We start from the raw sequence: 15,779 nt of genomic DNA, 5'->3' as shown, positions 1-15,779 counted from the left end.
TCCTATCTGGCTGCCTGTGAGACCTGTGTCTCTGGCCCTGCCCTGTAAGGGGGCGTTATACTTAGACCTCCTCCGCCTGTGGGGATCCTCAGAGGAACCTATTGCTGGACATTCTTTCACCTCCTGCCATTGGAGCTCTCGATTACACCAGGGCTCCCCCCTGCACGATGGAACTGGAACTGGCTGCATTTCTGGTCCTCATTATTCCCCCCACCTCACTGGAGGCACCCCATTAACCGGTACCCACCCAGAGCCCTCTGATTGAGGAGTGAATCCTCACATGGTAACTGCTGCTCTCTCCATCAAGAGATCTTCCGCTTCACGAAATACCAGCTCTCTCAGTTTGGCCCCCTGAATAGTTTTGTCCCCTATACCTTGCTGCAACCTCCTTGTCCTCACGGCTGCCACAATCTACACATGCCACTTCCTCGTGTGCAGCATCTGACACCTCCCTTTTGCACTGAGCCCTGCACATCCACCCTACTCAACTAGCTCTGTGTGTGAGCTCTGCTTTTTGGAAATTATACCAGTAATGCCTCACAAATCCAGAGGGAATTCGAAAGGGGGAGCCATGGACAAATTCACCAAATCAGTCCCGCGGTCTGTATCCGCCCATACATCATCCCTACAGGAGGAACCAGATCCGGACGTTCATCACTGCGCAACTGCCCCCAACCTAACCATGCTCATGGAAACTATGGCTAAAAACTTTGCCTCATTCCATGAGAAACTGGATGACATTAATGCCAATGTGGCCTCCCTAAAACACGGGTGGGCCAGGCGGCCACCAGGATCACTGATGGAGAGAGCAGAATCTCGACAAACAAAGATGACATTCGCGCCTTGCAGGACACAGTCACCTCCTTATCACGGGACATGAAAAGTGTGAAGGCTAAGTGTGACGACTTGGAATCGTGCTCTCGGAGAAATAATCTGCAAATTATTGAAACACTGCTCAGAGGTCTGCTCGGCAATCCGGCCCTCTTGCCCTACTTTACAGTGGAGCGTACCCATCGAGCCCTCTCACCTCGCCCCAAACCAGGCGACATTCCGAGCCCCATCATTGCCAGAATTCTAAACTACCATGACAGAGATCTTATCCTTCGCCTGGCACGGGAGAAGGGTGACCTACGACTTGAGGCCAATACCATCAGGATTTTCCCAGACTTTTCCATAGCTGTACAGCAAGAGAGACGCCAATTCCTCGGGGTCAAGAAACTGCTCAGGGAGCGTAATGTCCCATACGCCATCCTGTTCCCTGCACGGCTTAAAGTTACACACAATGGCAAATTATATTTTTTTACTGAGCCTGACGAGGCGGTGAAATGTATTGAAGCACACATCCCTCTCCATGATCAAAATGATGGACACGCTGATGGAGACTGACCTAATGTATCGTGATCCGATGTGACTTCATCATCCTATTTAGCAAATCCCCTTTTCCTCATCAATGTAAATGGGTAACTAGCAATAATGTACTGCAAACTCAACATGATTGGCCCCACCTATAGGCATTTAGCCTCGGATTTGCCACTTTTACTTTGGACACTGATCTCTGTGAGCTTCGGAGCATGGAACTGACCATGACCACTTGGCACTCCCTAGTTCCTATCCTGCTTTCAGTGGCCAGCAGACCTTGGGACCTGCCACCAGATCCGCATACTGCAGAACCTGCACTGGACAGCTCTTGGAATGTCCTTTGACTTCTTTTGTTTCACCTAGGTTGAGGGGTGGGGGATCTACACTGCAAGTTGGGGGTGGGCAGTGAGGATGGGGGCGGGGCTCCGCGGGGGATTGGAGAAATGTTGTAGTAAAAGGCAGAGGCGGATTGGCAGACCGCGTCACGTTGGGGCATTTACATTGGAAATAGCTCTGTCTTGCACCTGGATTACGACAGCAGTGTTGTGATGTGCATTAGACTGCTGTGATGCCTATAACTGTGATGTCTAGGAAATCCCGGGGGTTGAGCAACAGGGTCAGGGCTCCAGAGGTTATGGCGCATATCAATAGTCAGGGGCACAAATACTACCTAAGCGAGAAATGCACCCCATGGCTCTTTTGTTTAAGAGTATGTTATTTAGATCATTAAAATGCCAGTAACGATAATGTCCTGGAATGTGCGGGGCCTAAGTAATTACACCAAGGGTTGCAAGATTATGTCATATGCCAACAGGCACGGCTTCAAAATTCTGCTCCTTCAGGAGACGCACTCCACGGGCCCACTGGCCAAGAGTATAGCACCAACCTGGTGGCCGCACAGATATTTCACTTCATATTCCACTCGTGCCAGAGGAGTGTTGACATTGATCCATAAGTCACTCAAGTTTGTTCTCCACAAGAGTTACATAGACCCTGAGGGGAGATACATTGTGTTGTATTGCGCCATCGCTAACAGGGACTATTTGCTGGTGAATACCTATGGCCCTAATGTTGATTCTCCCGAATTTGTTGATCAGGTGTTATCCATATTATTGGGGTATGTGGGGGTGCAAATCATCTGGGGAGGGGACATGAACTTCATTCTTGATGCCATAATGGATAGGACTAGCGGAGCTTCCAGACCCCTACCAGGTGCAGCACGTAGACTCCTGACTCACTGCGCGACACTCGACATTCATGATGTATGCAGAGCACTACATCCGCAAGCGCGAGAGTTCACCTACTATTCATCCGTCCACAACAGTTCCTCCGGGATCGATCTGTTCCTACTATCCGGCCCTATTATGGGCAGGATTGTGGAAACACGTATACTTGCCCGCACACTGTCTGACCACTCACCGATTTCTATATCCCTAGAACTAGGAATTCCGGCTCCCACCATCAATACATGGCGCTTCAAATCGGCCGCTCTGTGTTTAGAGACATTGTGTTTAGAGCGGACATCCTTGTTGATATGCAGTCCTACTTTAAGCATGATTTGCCACAGTCCACCACCCTGGGGGTCCGCTGGGATGCCTTTAAGGCCTTCATCAGGGGGGCGTCCATCTTCAGGGAGTCCTCAAAACCATAAGGGCCACCCTGTCCCGCACCGAAACGGAACTACGGGACCTGGAAAGGCCCCACCCGGCCTCTGTGGACCCTGGTGTCCTCTCCCAGATCAGCAAAGAGCTCAAGATCTTCAATGACCAGGCCAATAGGGAAGTCCAGTATTTCAGCCGCCCACAGGCTGTGCGGAAAATACGGTGAGGGTGACAGACCTGGCAAAACACTGGCCGCCTTGGCAAGGGGGGAGTGGGGCCAATCCCAAATTACCTGTGTTAAGGACAGTCAGGGGTCGGTACAGTGGTCCAATCAGCATATCCTAGAGGTCTTCACGGGCTTCTACTCCAAACTTTATTCTCAGCCCCCCCGAACACAGTGACTCTCAGATGCGGGAGCTCCTGGAACAGATTCCCACCACTATCGTCTCCCCCGCGACAAGAGACCAGTTGGACTCCCCCATTACATTGGAAGAGAAAGTGGAGGCTATCTCTAGTCTCCCAAAAGGAAAGGCGCCGGGCCCTGACGGGCTAACGGCTGAATTCTGTCAAGAGCATGTGGCTATACTGGCCCCCGAATTGCTCAGGTGTGGGATGAGTCATTCCAGGTGGGATCGCTTCTTCCCCCGTCGCGAGGCCGTGATTAGGGTCCTGCTCAAGCCTGGTAAGCCTAGTGATGACTGTGGATAATACCGGCCCCTTTCACTCATGAACTTGGATACAAAAATCTTTGCCAAGGTGATTGCTAATCCCTTCCTCCCTGTTATGCCATACATGGTGCACGAGGACCAGTCGGGGTTTGTGCCTGGGAGATCCACGTCACACAATATCAGGAGGCTTCTTAACGTTTTAGCACGAATCAATCAAGATGTGAGTGCAGTCGCGGTCACCCTAGATGCCCAGAAGGCCTTTGATATGGTGTCCTGGAAGTACATGTTGTTGGTCCTGGAGACCATAGGCATCGGGCCTAGGATGATTAGATACATCAGACTGCTGTACACCTCCCCGGTTGCCAGGGTCTGGGTCAACTCTCAAACGTCCACCTTGTTCCCTTTCTTCAGAGGCACCCGCGAGGGATGCCCGTTCTCCCCGATCCTGTTCGCATTGGCCATTGAACCGATGGCGGACTTTGTCAGGGAGCACCACTCACGTAAAGAGATACGACTACAGGGTGCTCCCAAGATTATTTCACTCTATGCATACGACGTATTATCGTTCGTCAGAGACCCGGACCTTCACCTTGACCCTATTCTGCGTGACATCACCCGTATTGGCACATACTCTGGCTTCACCATCAATTATACCAAATCTGAACTTTTCCCCCTCACAGGCTTTATGATTCAACCTGCCACGGAGTACCCGCTCTGCTGGTCCCCTGACGGGATTAAATATCTGGGAATTCAGGTGGCCCTGACCAAAGAAACTCTCTTAGCCAACAATTACCTCGCCATGGTGGAACTGGCATAGACCAAGATAGCGCGCTGGTGCTCTCTCCAACTGTCACTGGCGGGGATATTGTCACTGGTTAAAATTATTTTGCTTCCCAAACTGCTGTATACATTCACAAATGTCCCCATATGGCCCGGCAAGAAGTACTTTGCAGATTTACACAAGGTGTGCACGCAGTTTTTGTGGCATTCTGGAGCAGTGCGCAAAAAATGGGCGGCCATGACTCTTCCCTATGAGAAAGGCGGGCTCACTGCCCTGACCTGATGCGGTATTGGATCGCAGCGCAGGCACAATTCGCCACCTACTGGTACCCTGGACCGCCCCCTCGACCACATGTCAAGCTCGAAACCCTCGCCGCCTCCGGTACCAATATAATGACATTAATTTTACATCGTCAATATGAGCCAGACTCACCCATAGACCCAGTCCGAACCACCATATCGGCCTGGTGGCGTATATTTGCTGCAGGCGTTGAAGAACGCTCATACTAAAAGTGGCTCCCCGCCTGGCAGTTCCCCGGGTTGGAACCCACAAATGACATAGCCCTGGCACGACACTGGCGGTCCTTGTGATACCTAGCACTAACCGACTTCTACTCGGATGGGCTATTCATAACACCACAGACTTGGAGACCGGGACATTCGGGAACACTGATGGAACTGCTACAATACTACAGACTCCACACTGCATTCTGCGACGCGTGGCCCGAGTTCCCCAACAAACCTCCCGACTCCCCTGGGATTGCCTACATCGCCAACTCGGGTGGGGCCCGCGGGGTGGTATCATCATTATACAAACTCCTTCTTATGATTGCACACCGCGGCCCTCTAGGGTGCGGGGCGATTGGGCATCTGAACTGGCGGTAGAACTCACGGACCAACTATGGGGGAAAATGTGCTCCCACACTAATAAGGTCTCCCTGAATTTTCGATACCGAACAATACAGTATAAATTACTGAACAGGCTATACTACAGCCCACGTAAGCTCTCCAAGTTCGTCCGCTCCGATGCACGGCTCTGCCCCCACTGTGGTGCGGAGGACGCTGGCCACTTACACATGTTCTGGGACTGCCCGCGATTAACCCCATTTTGGGAAGAGATCCTGAAAACTTTGTCAGTAATCTGCGACACTGTTATTGAGCCTGATCCACTGGGTGTATTATTTGGGATATGGTGGGACGAAGGAGCCAGAGGGGCGGCTAAATTCTTAAATGTGTGTTGTATAATTGACAAAAAGTGTGTTTTACAGAGCTGGAAGTGCTCCGCTCCTCCTACCTTCCGGAAATGGCAGAACTTATTGACCTGGTCTCAGAACTGCGAGTACATCAGTACCCTCCCAGCCCGATCCCGGCCTAAAAACATTTGGACTGCCTTTAACGGTTATCTCAATGGCCTCGAAGCCGTCTCCTCTGTGGATAACTCACCGTAATTATCATTGCCATGTACCTCGACGCCTAGTGTTCTGTAGTGCTGCAATCTCCATGTAATTACTTCTCAATATTCGTATGTGCCACTGTATTATGTTGACTATCCAGATTGTCATTCCATATCTGCTCTGTTGAACGTGTGTGTCATTTGCCTCTGCCAACAAAAATAAAAGTTTAAAAAAAAATAAATAAAAAAGACCTGGATGTGGCAGACTTGGGGAATTTCTGGAACAAGTACGGTGGGGCGGATTTGGATATGCACTTATGTGTGATTGAGCGGGTCTTGAACCTGATCCTCTATTGAAAGGGAAGCCAGTGGACAGTGTTGGGGATGAGGCGGTCCAATCCCACCCTCCTTACCATTCCCACAATGTCTAAAGCATGTGTGAGCCAAGGGGGGGAGTAACCCCCACGGTACCTAATCTTATGATGTAATGTAGAAATGTACCTGCAAAACCTAATTCACAGCCTGACACTAGATGCCATTTTGTATCAGGATAGACGCTATCTTTTCACTAGGACCAGAAATCATCCCTCTGCAAAACCCAGCTCTCTTCATTCCCAGTGCCTCACACAGCACGAACAGCCCAAACCCCCTCCATCTCCCTCCTTCGGCAGCTCTGTGTGAGCCTTATTCTTGCTGAAGTCTATTCATTCATTGTTACAATTGCCCTTTATCATTTCCCCAGACTGTGATCTCTGAGGAGCACGAGATCATAGCAAATCTCCCGACACAAGTGCCCATCCATCTCCACTAGACTGCCCCTGCCCTTTCAACTCCCACCTTTCCAGGCCAAGTCCCACTAGTTCCCGACCCCTCACCCCCTTCATGTTGATAACCACCGGAAACCCTCACATTGGCCTTTCCAGGCCACCCACCACAGGCCTAATCCCAGTCAGCAATATATCCTCCCAAAAGAAACACACATCTACCTATATCATAAATGTTCTAAGCAAGGGGAATGGCAGATCAAGTATCTGCAGTGGGCACCTGGGTGCTGGGATAAGGGTATCAAAGAGGACCTCCAGTGGGAAGGTCGAAATGCCTGCATATTAACTCATCTTCTCTTTATGCCCCCGTTTGTGTGAGAATTTGTATGACAGACATTATTCTTATAAATTGTTAGTTTTTATTGCTTAGCTTAGATAGAGAGGACTGTGTCACTTTTACCCTGGCCTTCACACCGTGGAGACGAGCCCAGCTGACCCACGTGGGCATGAAGCAACCAGAGAGCAACAACCAATTTGCATTCTACCTCCCATATAGTATAAACTGCTCCATAGGGCCTTCCCCCATCAAATGTCTGTATTTGTACCATATACGAAATGTCAATGATGATGCTGTACGTCCTTAAAATGTGCTGCTCCTGTATTGTTTGGCAGAGTGCTCTCGGGCAGCAGATTTCTTTGCTTGCTTGAATTCTATATAAGTTCTTCTTTGCAATTTATCTCTTGGTCTCATTCCCTACTGGGGTGTGTCAATTATTCCTGTTTATTGGAAATCATGTGTCTCTTTTAGGCTGTCTTCCTTCATTAGCTCTGCGGGTACCCGAGATGTGTTCATGCTTTGGGATGTTCAAAGCAGCTTGCAGTGAGCTTTTCTGGATCGTCTGCAATTTCCGAATGTTGTGTGTCGGGGTGCCCATAAATAGCGCATTACAATAATCCAGCATGGCCCCTACCAATGCTCCGGCAATTGTGAGGCAACTTTCCATGGAGAGGAAGGGTCTGGCAACATTAATCAATGTTTTTTTTGTTTTGATTTATTGTGCATTAGTACATTTTCTTAAAACTTTAAGCACATTTAAAAAGATCACATATTCTCATAATACAGTAAAACATCTTACACTACAGCCACATTATTTAAAAGCAAATACGTTTACGATAATCCTAAAAACAAAGCTGCTAAATTACAATATGATAATATACAATATATAAACTCATTCAACACTCTAATAACAAACGAGAATCATAATTACATTTCATCATCCTTGAGGATTCAAATAAAGTGCATCATGTACTTATTCATCAATTTTTAAATTCAAAACCAATTTCCAGTCACTACTGACTCAGCCCCCACCAATGTGGCCCAAAATTGATCCCCTCTAATGTTTTCCAATGAACTGACATATCTACTGTATCCCCTTCTATAGTGAGGCGTTAAAGCCGGACAGGAGGTCAATTTATGTCGAACGGTTTCTGGCACCAAATTACAAACCCTGCACAATTCATCCTTCACTATAACATTTTGCCAATGACTAACATATTCTTTAGTGTGCAAAATATTAAGATGGAGCTGCATTATGAAACGCCTCAACTCTGGGCTAGAGCATTTAGTTAGGTGGCTATGTGGCCCCCAGACCTTAAAATTTTGGAGCTGTAGCTTTTCAATGTATGCAATTTACCAATGCTACCCGCCAAGTCCATTTGCTGTGCCTTACTTTTGATAACTCTTTCGTATTAAGGTCGGGTTTTAAACACCTCCAAATATAATCCCAAATCTGACAAATATCTTTTGGTGAAAGTTAAAGGTTCACCAATAAAGTGATTTTTACAGTCTCCTTGCCACTTTTGACCAAACAACTTCAATAAGTCATTGATCAGCTGTGTGCTGTTTGGCAAACAGTAACACTTTTTTGACTGCCCACATTGAGTGCAGGGATTTGAGACCATATTCAAGTCTTAGAGCTTCAACTGTTACTCCTTTAGGGAGATTTATGATTGAAAGTAAAAATGTGGCCTTGAATTATTTTTTACAGCCAAGTTACATGAGCCATCGGTAGAGCTTCTAGAGTATATACTGACGGAAAAAATGCTTGTCTTATAAATCTCTACAAATCCCTGTATATTACATTCTCTGCAATGTTCTATGTAATTTTTAATAACCAACCATTGTTTCCAAATGTTTGCATATACAAAGGACTCATAATATGATGTGGGTGGTCTAGTCGTTATGGGAAAACCCAGGTAGAGGACGCCCTGGGCACTTTCCAAGACGGTCGTCTCCATCTGCCATTTAAATCTCTCTACAGCTCTGTGGACCCGCCCCCTAGGCTCATCGTCTTGGTCTTTATTTTATTTGTGACCATTTCATTTTCCCTGGCATAAGTAGACAAAGCAATGACTGCTTTTATGCCATTTTTTCTCGGTGGGAAATTATGTATGGACTTCAAGGCTGTTGCCATATCTGCTGTATAAGCATTATATAGAATTGGACCGAGTGCACAGTACTGTTTGAGGCCCAAATTTGTTGGTACAAATTTGGAATGGTGACCCGCAGAACTGAGTCAAATGGCAATTGATGTATTTGTATATAAAGATTGTATGAAATACAATAATTGAGGATCAATGCCCCATTCTTTTAATTTAGTCCATAATTTAGGTCTTAAGACTAAGTCGAACACTTTGGAGAAGTTCAGCTAGCAACAATGGACTCTGCCTACCCCCTTAGTGCTTTCATGGATAAGAAACTGTAGAGTGGCAATATTTTGAATAGTATTATATCTCTTTTCGGAAGCCCGTTTTGAATATCCTGAGGATATTCCTATCTTCCAACCAAGTAGACAACTGCTCCAATAGAATATTGGCAAACAGTTTCTGGCTGGAGTCTATCATGGCCAAAAGGTGGTAGTTCCATGGTTCTAATGTACCGCCTTTCTTAAAAATCGGGACCATAATGGATCTCTGCCAACTGTCTGGCAATTTACCAGCCTGTAATATGTGCTTAAAAAGGACCCCCTAAAACCATAGCCCACAGAATGCTGTCACTCTTAAAAATCAGGTTTGGAATTCCATCGGGACAGGTGCCCTTGAGGCTTTGACTTTGCCAATAAGGCGAACCAAATTCTCCTCGTTGATATCATCGCCCAGTGGACCCAACTCCTCTTCCTCATTAAACGTGGACTCGAGACTGACAAAACGACCGCTCTAACTTTGAGTGTTCACTAAGGAGAAATAAAGGCATTGGATATATGCCAACCATACCTGCTTAGATATGGGGTTGATTTCAACTGGTGAGAGGAGCATGCGCTAGTTATTATAGCAGCACCAAAATGTGCCCGTATTATGTGTCTTTAATCACTAAAATAATTTCAGCCAGTTAGATCCTCTAATTGAAGATTTATGAAATCTGAGCCAGTTTTGATATTTGGTGGCCCGATTTGTAAGCATTTTTAATCTCTGTAGAGGATCAATACTGACATTAGATGTAATCCCCTTACAATCTCTGTGATATTGTTTCCTTCTTTCCGAGATATTATGATAAAAGTGGTTTGGTCTATTTGCGATAACTTTCATTTTACTTTTACGCTTCACATTTCTGGGCAATTACAATGCGGCAGTAACCATATTTCCCAGATCCCATTCAGTTGCAATCAAGATCTCGTCCATCTCCAACGAACTTTGTTTTATAAACCCATTTATTCTTTTGATATTACTAGGTATCCACCGGAGTCTATTGCCCGCATAGTTAGACATAACCATGAGCATTTACCCACCGATGGAAAGCTTGTTTTGACCCTCATAGTGCAGCTTAGTACTCCATGGTCATTTAACTTATAGTGAGTGATAGAAACAAAACTACATAGGGGGCCAAGCTCTGGATCAATCAACACATAATCAATGAAAGATTTTAATATTGCATTCGACCGTCCTGAGCCAGTAGTTCCAAAATCCAAAAAATTGAGATCAAAGTATTCTATGATTGTTGACCAAGAGTTAGGACTCCCAATTGAAGGATATTTGAGTAAATGTACATCTCTCTTATTTATTAATAGTTTTTTGTGGAAAACGTGGCCCCAAAGGATAGGTTTGTCGGTGCGCACCACTAAAATAACAGAAACTAGCTTTGATTTTAAAGTGATAGAACCAGCTGCAGCCGTGTGGTTAGACTGGTGATTTTCCACTATCACCTATATAGAAGTAAAGCTGAAGACGATGTTAACCTCACAGACTGCGCTCAAACCTACATATGCCACATCTATGTGGTATTGGTTTGGTAGAGGTTGGGATTTTAGAAAATAAGGAAGTAAGTAAGAGAGACACCTGGTAAGTGTTTAAAGAGTAAGGTTTCTGTATTTCAAATTTAACAAAAAGGCAAAAATATTATTTGCATTACATTTCAATTTTAACCAAAGAATAGGGTGATGCATAAGAGGAACTTGGTCACACTTTACATATGTGCTAGATAGCATCGGTGAGGTCTGCAGACTGATTGTTTTCCAGTTAGTTCTCTGTATTGAAAATGTTGCCAGAGATTTACATTTCCTAGGCTGCCAAGTGTGTTATGGCGCAGTTTTTGTCCTAAGGTTTTAAAAATAGGTTCACCTTTCAATGGTGTTAATTGAAGAAGATTTCCAAAAACAATAACATGTTTTCCTGCAAAGAGTTCTTCGTAGTCTGTTTTAAGGACCTCTTGCAATCTGAGGTAAATGAAAGCTAACATTAGGTTGTAGACCATGCTCACCTCATCTATTAGGAGCATTTATTTTTTTTATGAGATTGCTGACAGGGTTGTATGTGGTGACGCAGACAGTTCTGTTGATAGGATCTTTTTCTTTTGTGGTAAGACAGACAGAGCGGTCGGTATTGGCTGCTCTTTGTTTGGCGGTCCTGATTGATTTTCTGGTATAGCCCCTTTGTCCGAGACGTGTTTGTAGTTGTTGAGCATGGAGGTTGAATTTCTCTATGTCAGAGCAATTCCTGCGTATACGGAGGAATTGGCCATAGGGGAGATTGTACTTTAACCCTTGAGGGTGGTAACTTGTGAAATGAAGCAGGGTGTTTCTATCCGTTGGTTTTCTAAAGAGTTCTGTTTTCAGCACTTCTCCGGACCGATAGATGTGTAGATCGAGGAAGTTGATAGCTTGGTAGTCCCACTCGATGGTGAATTTAATGTGATTATTCCGTGTGTTGAGCCATTGATGAAAGGCTAATAGTGCGTCTTTGCTTCCTTCCCAGATTAGTAGTACGTCGTCGATGTAACGACGCCAGATCTTGATGTGTGATCTGTAGGGGTTGTCGTTGTGGTAGCTATGGTCCTCTTCGCACTGGGCCATGTACAGGTTGGCGACATCCGGTGCAAAAGTAGCCCCCATGCTTACGCCTTTGATCTGTTGATACAGTTGTTGGCCGAATAAAAAGAAGTTTTCACCCATTGCAATGCGGATGCATTCGAGTAGGAAATTCGTCGGTACGGTGGAAACGTCAGTTCTTTTTTCGAGGCAGATGGCCAGAGCTTGTAAACCTTCTAGCAGTGGGATGGAGGTGTATAATGCCTCGACATCCATGGTGACCAGTATGGAGTTGGTCGTGAGCTGTATTGTCTCTAAAATCTTGATGGTTTCTGTACTGTCCCTGAGGTAGGATGCCATTTTACCGATGAATGGCTTCATGAAGCAATCTGTGTACAATGATAGGGGTTCCAACATTGAATCACATGCGGAGACGCTGGGTCTGCCTGGTGGTTTTGTGGCATGTTTGTGTATTTTGGGTAAAATGTAGAAGGCCGGAACCCTCGGATGGGTCTTGTTTAAAAATGCCCGTTCTTCCTGGCAGATCCATCCCTCTTCTTCAGCGTGTTTAGTGAGATTGAGAATCTCTTCTTGAAGGCGTTGTGTAGGGTCTCTGTTCAGCATTTTGTAGGAAGTTTGATCGTTGAGGAGTCGTTGGCACTCCTGGTTGTAATCTGCGGTATTCATGATTACGATTCCTCCTCCTTTGTCTGCTGGTTTAATTGTTATGGTTGTGTCTTGGTAGAGGTCCCTCAGGGACTGTCTCTCCGCTTGTCTCAGGTTGTCTTGATAGAAGTTTTTTTGTATCATGCCATCATTGATAGTATTCAAGATGATTTTTTCAAATGTTTCAAATTCGCTCGGGATGGTGTGTGGCGGAGGCAAGAAGGTGGATTTAGGTTTGAAGCCTTTCGTATTATCGTTAGGTCTCTCCGGTCCTTGGGTGCCGATGTGAGCCGAATCCTGTTTGCTGGGTAAATGTACCTCGAAGAAGTATTTTAATCTTAGATATGCAGGAATTGCTCTGACATAGAGAAATTCAACCTCCATGCTCAACAACTACAAACACGTCTCGGACAAAGGGGCTATCCCAGAAAATCAATCAGGACCGCCAAAAAAAGAGCAGCCAATACCGACCGCTTGGTCTGTCTTACCACAAAAGAAAAAGATCCTATCAACAGAACTGTCTGCGTCACCACATACAACCCTGTCAGCAATCTCATAAAAAACACCATTAATAGACACTGGCATCTGATTAAAAACGACGGCAGCCTAGCCAAAAAACCTTTGTTTGCATTCAAAAAGAACAAAAATTTAAGAGACTCATTGGTACACACGTTCCTGGAACCCACCAAACCTGCTTCTACCTTGGGAATCTCCCACCAGTGGTGGGACACTTCAGCTGTGGACAATGTGTCGCCTGCCGTTTCACCACAAACAGCAAAAGATTCACCCACAACAATCTCACCTGGAAATTGAACAGTCACACGAATTGCGAAAGTAGATTCGTCATCTACGCCATCAAGTGTCCCTGTAACCTGGTATACATAGGCAAAACCATTAGACCCATCAAACAAAGGATTAACGAACACAGGTCCTGCATTAAGAACCAAGTTGAAGACAAGCCTTTGGTTGAACATTTCATCAAGGAAAAACATACCCACGAACAATTCTCCTGGACGGTGGTCCAGCAACTCCAGCCATAACGACGTGGAGGCGACATTAACTTGGCCCTCACAAGACTTGAGCAAAAGTGGGTTCACAAATTGGACTCAGTACGGAACGGTTTAAACATAACCGTCGAATGGAAACATTTCTGAGACACAAACACCTCCAGCATGTCACTACGCAGACACCCACTCATACGAGGGGCCTTGTAGATCCACCACTATCTACAAACACGTCAAGCCCATACACTAGCACTATGAACACAGCGAGTCTGCATCCACACGGCGAGGGACCAGGGCCAGACAGTATTTGACAAACACCACTTGCTGCCAGCAGGTACCACTGTTTAATGCACTATAGCTATATAGACCGGGTGGATTCTGTCTCAGTCTGTTCTTTGATAAAGGTCTTTATATGTCTTCGATTGTAAGTAACAACACGAGAGGGGCACCACATCCCCTTGACACCGTGGGTGACTCCTTGACCACTCCAGTACGCGGCCCAAACTGGTTGGGTACACGTTGACCCACCCCACAGCTTGGAGCACACAGCGCTGCACTAACATGATTTGGCCCATAGGGACTACATTGCCCATCACCCTGTGCGGCCTTGCTTCATCCCACTCCATTGGACATCATGCCTAGCTCCACGCGATTGGGTCCCGCGTCTAGCCTCAGTGTCACAGCGCCCCCCGATTGGCTGTTTGCAAGCCCTAGAATAGCCTTTTAGGCACTACCACTCCGCCTTCCATACAGCAACCACGCCGTTCAGAGGTCCTCGTTCAGCCAAGCACCTGCGAGATTACTGCGGTAAATTACCGTTAGGAGCACTTTGCGTTTTCGCCCTACGCCCTCGGCTAGAGGACTGGGCAGTTTTGAATGCAACACTAATGCACCACGTTCTCTCCACTCTAATAAACGTTTTTATTCCAGGACCCGTCACGTAGCCCACAATAGCACTAGATTGCCCAGCACGGCATTTGCACATGCAGTGTCCACCATCTTGACGGCAGTGAGGCCCTTAGGTTATTTACTCCCACGTGAGCACCATTGTCACCCTAGAAGTTCTTGAGCCACCTGCTGATCTCGGCCACCCATCACGCACCGAGTTCCATCCTGGATACAACAGCACAGATAGTGCACTCAATACCTCGAGGACACGGCCCCCACATCAATTAGTAGGCGTGCCTTTCCCAGCACTCATGAGCACTTTTGGACCACCATCACCAACGGTATTCTGTCCATCACGCTCAGTTCGGGATCCATTACCCTTTTTTCTGTCCCCTCTCAGATATGGGACCAGCCCTGGCCTATACCAGTCGCACGGGACCCTGAGAGACGTCGGCCCGTACAAATCGACAGCCGACTCACCAAGTGCCATTTATGCACCGGCAATCCTGCATCTTCTAAGGATTACCTAAACAGCAACCTCCTGCCACCACAGCAGTAGGTATGCTGTTCTCCAGATACACCACTTGGTGTATCGCCTTGGCACTACTTTGCCTGTATTGAATACTTTTTAGTACTTAGTCAATCTATACCCGAGATCCTCACAAGTCTGTTTAAATCCACAGATACAACGGACAGCACCGCCACAGGTGCCTCTCCTGACGAAGGCCAGCACAAAGACAGGTGCTAACCAAGCCCCCCTTTTTTGGCCGAAACACACCCTGTGTCGATCCTTGTGACACAACTCCACCCCCCTCGTGTATGTTATATGTAAATATTGTTGTGTGCACCATGTGTAAGCTATGCCTTGGACCCATGTAAGTCTGAGGCGCACGTTTCCCTGCTTTTTAGGGTTGTTATACCCCCACCATCTGTGGGAAATGTGCATCTGATTGAAGTTTTGACCTCAATAGTTCTGAGGCCGACACCTATCTGTGTTACTACTATCCATCACCGACCTTGTCCGTTTATATTTCACTTACCTTTCGTGCTTATCGAAAGAACTGTAAAATAAATTGTCTAGTCACCCGAAACTTCCTGTGTTGATGCAATATAAATACACACACACACAGAAGTTTTCTGTTTTCTGACGGATCTCGTCATCCTGATTTTTTGTCTATTATATGTATAATTTTTGTGACAGTGTTTTGTCAGATGATATGTCATACCAGAGGTGTTTTAGCTCTGTTTACTCATCTTTGGTTAAGTAGGCTGTGACATATCGTGCAACTACAGTGGAATTGCCCATCTATGTTTTGCATTCCACACGAGGGCAATGATTGCATTGTAATCATTGAT

Source organism: Ambystoma mexicanum, chromosome 5q (genome assembly GCF_040938575.1).
Source record: "Ambystoma mexicanum isolate Mex_15411 chromosome 5q, UKY_AmexF1_1, whole genome shotgun sequence".
NCBI lineage: Eukaryota > Metazoa > Chordata > Amphibia > Caudata > Ambystomatidae > Ambystoma > Ambystoma mexicanum.
Note: the sequence above shows the minus strand (reverse complement) of the source record.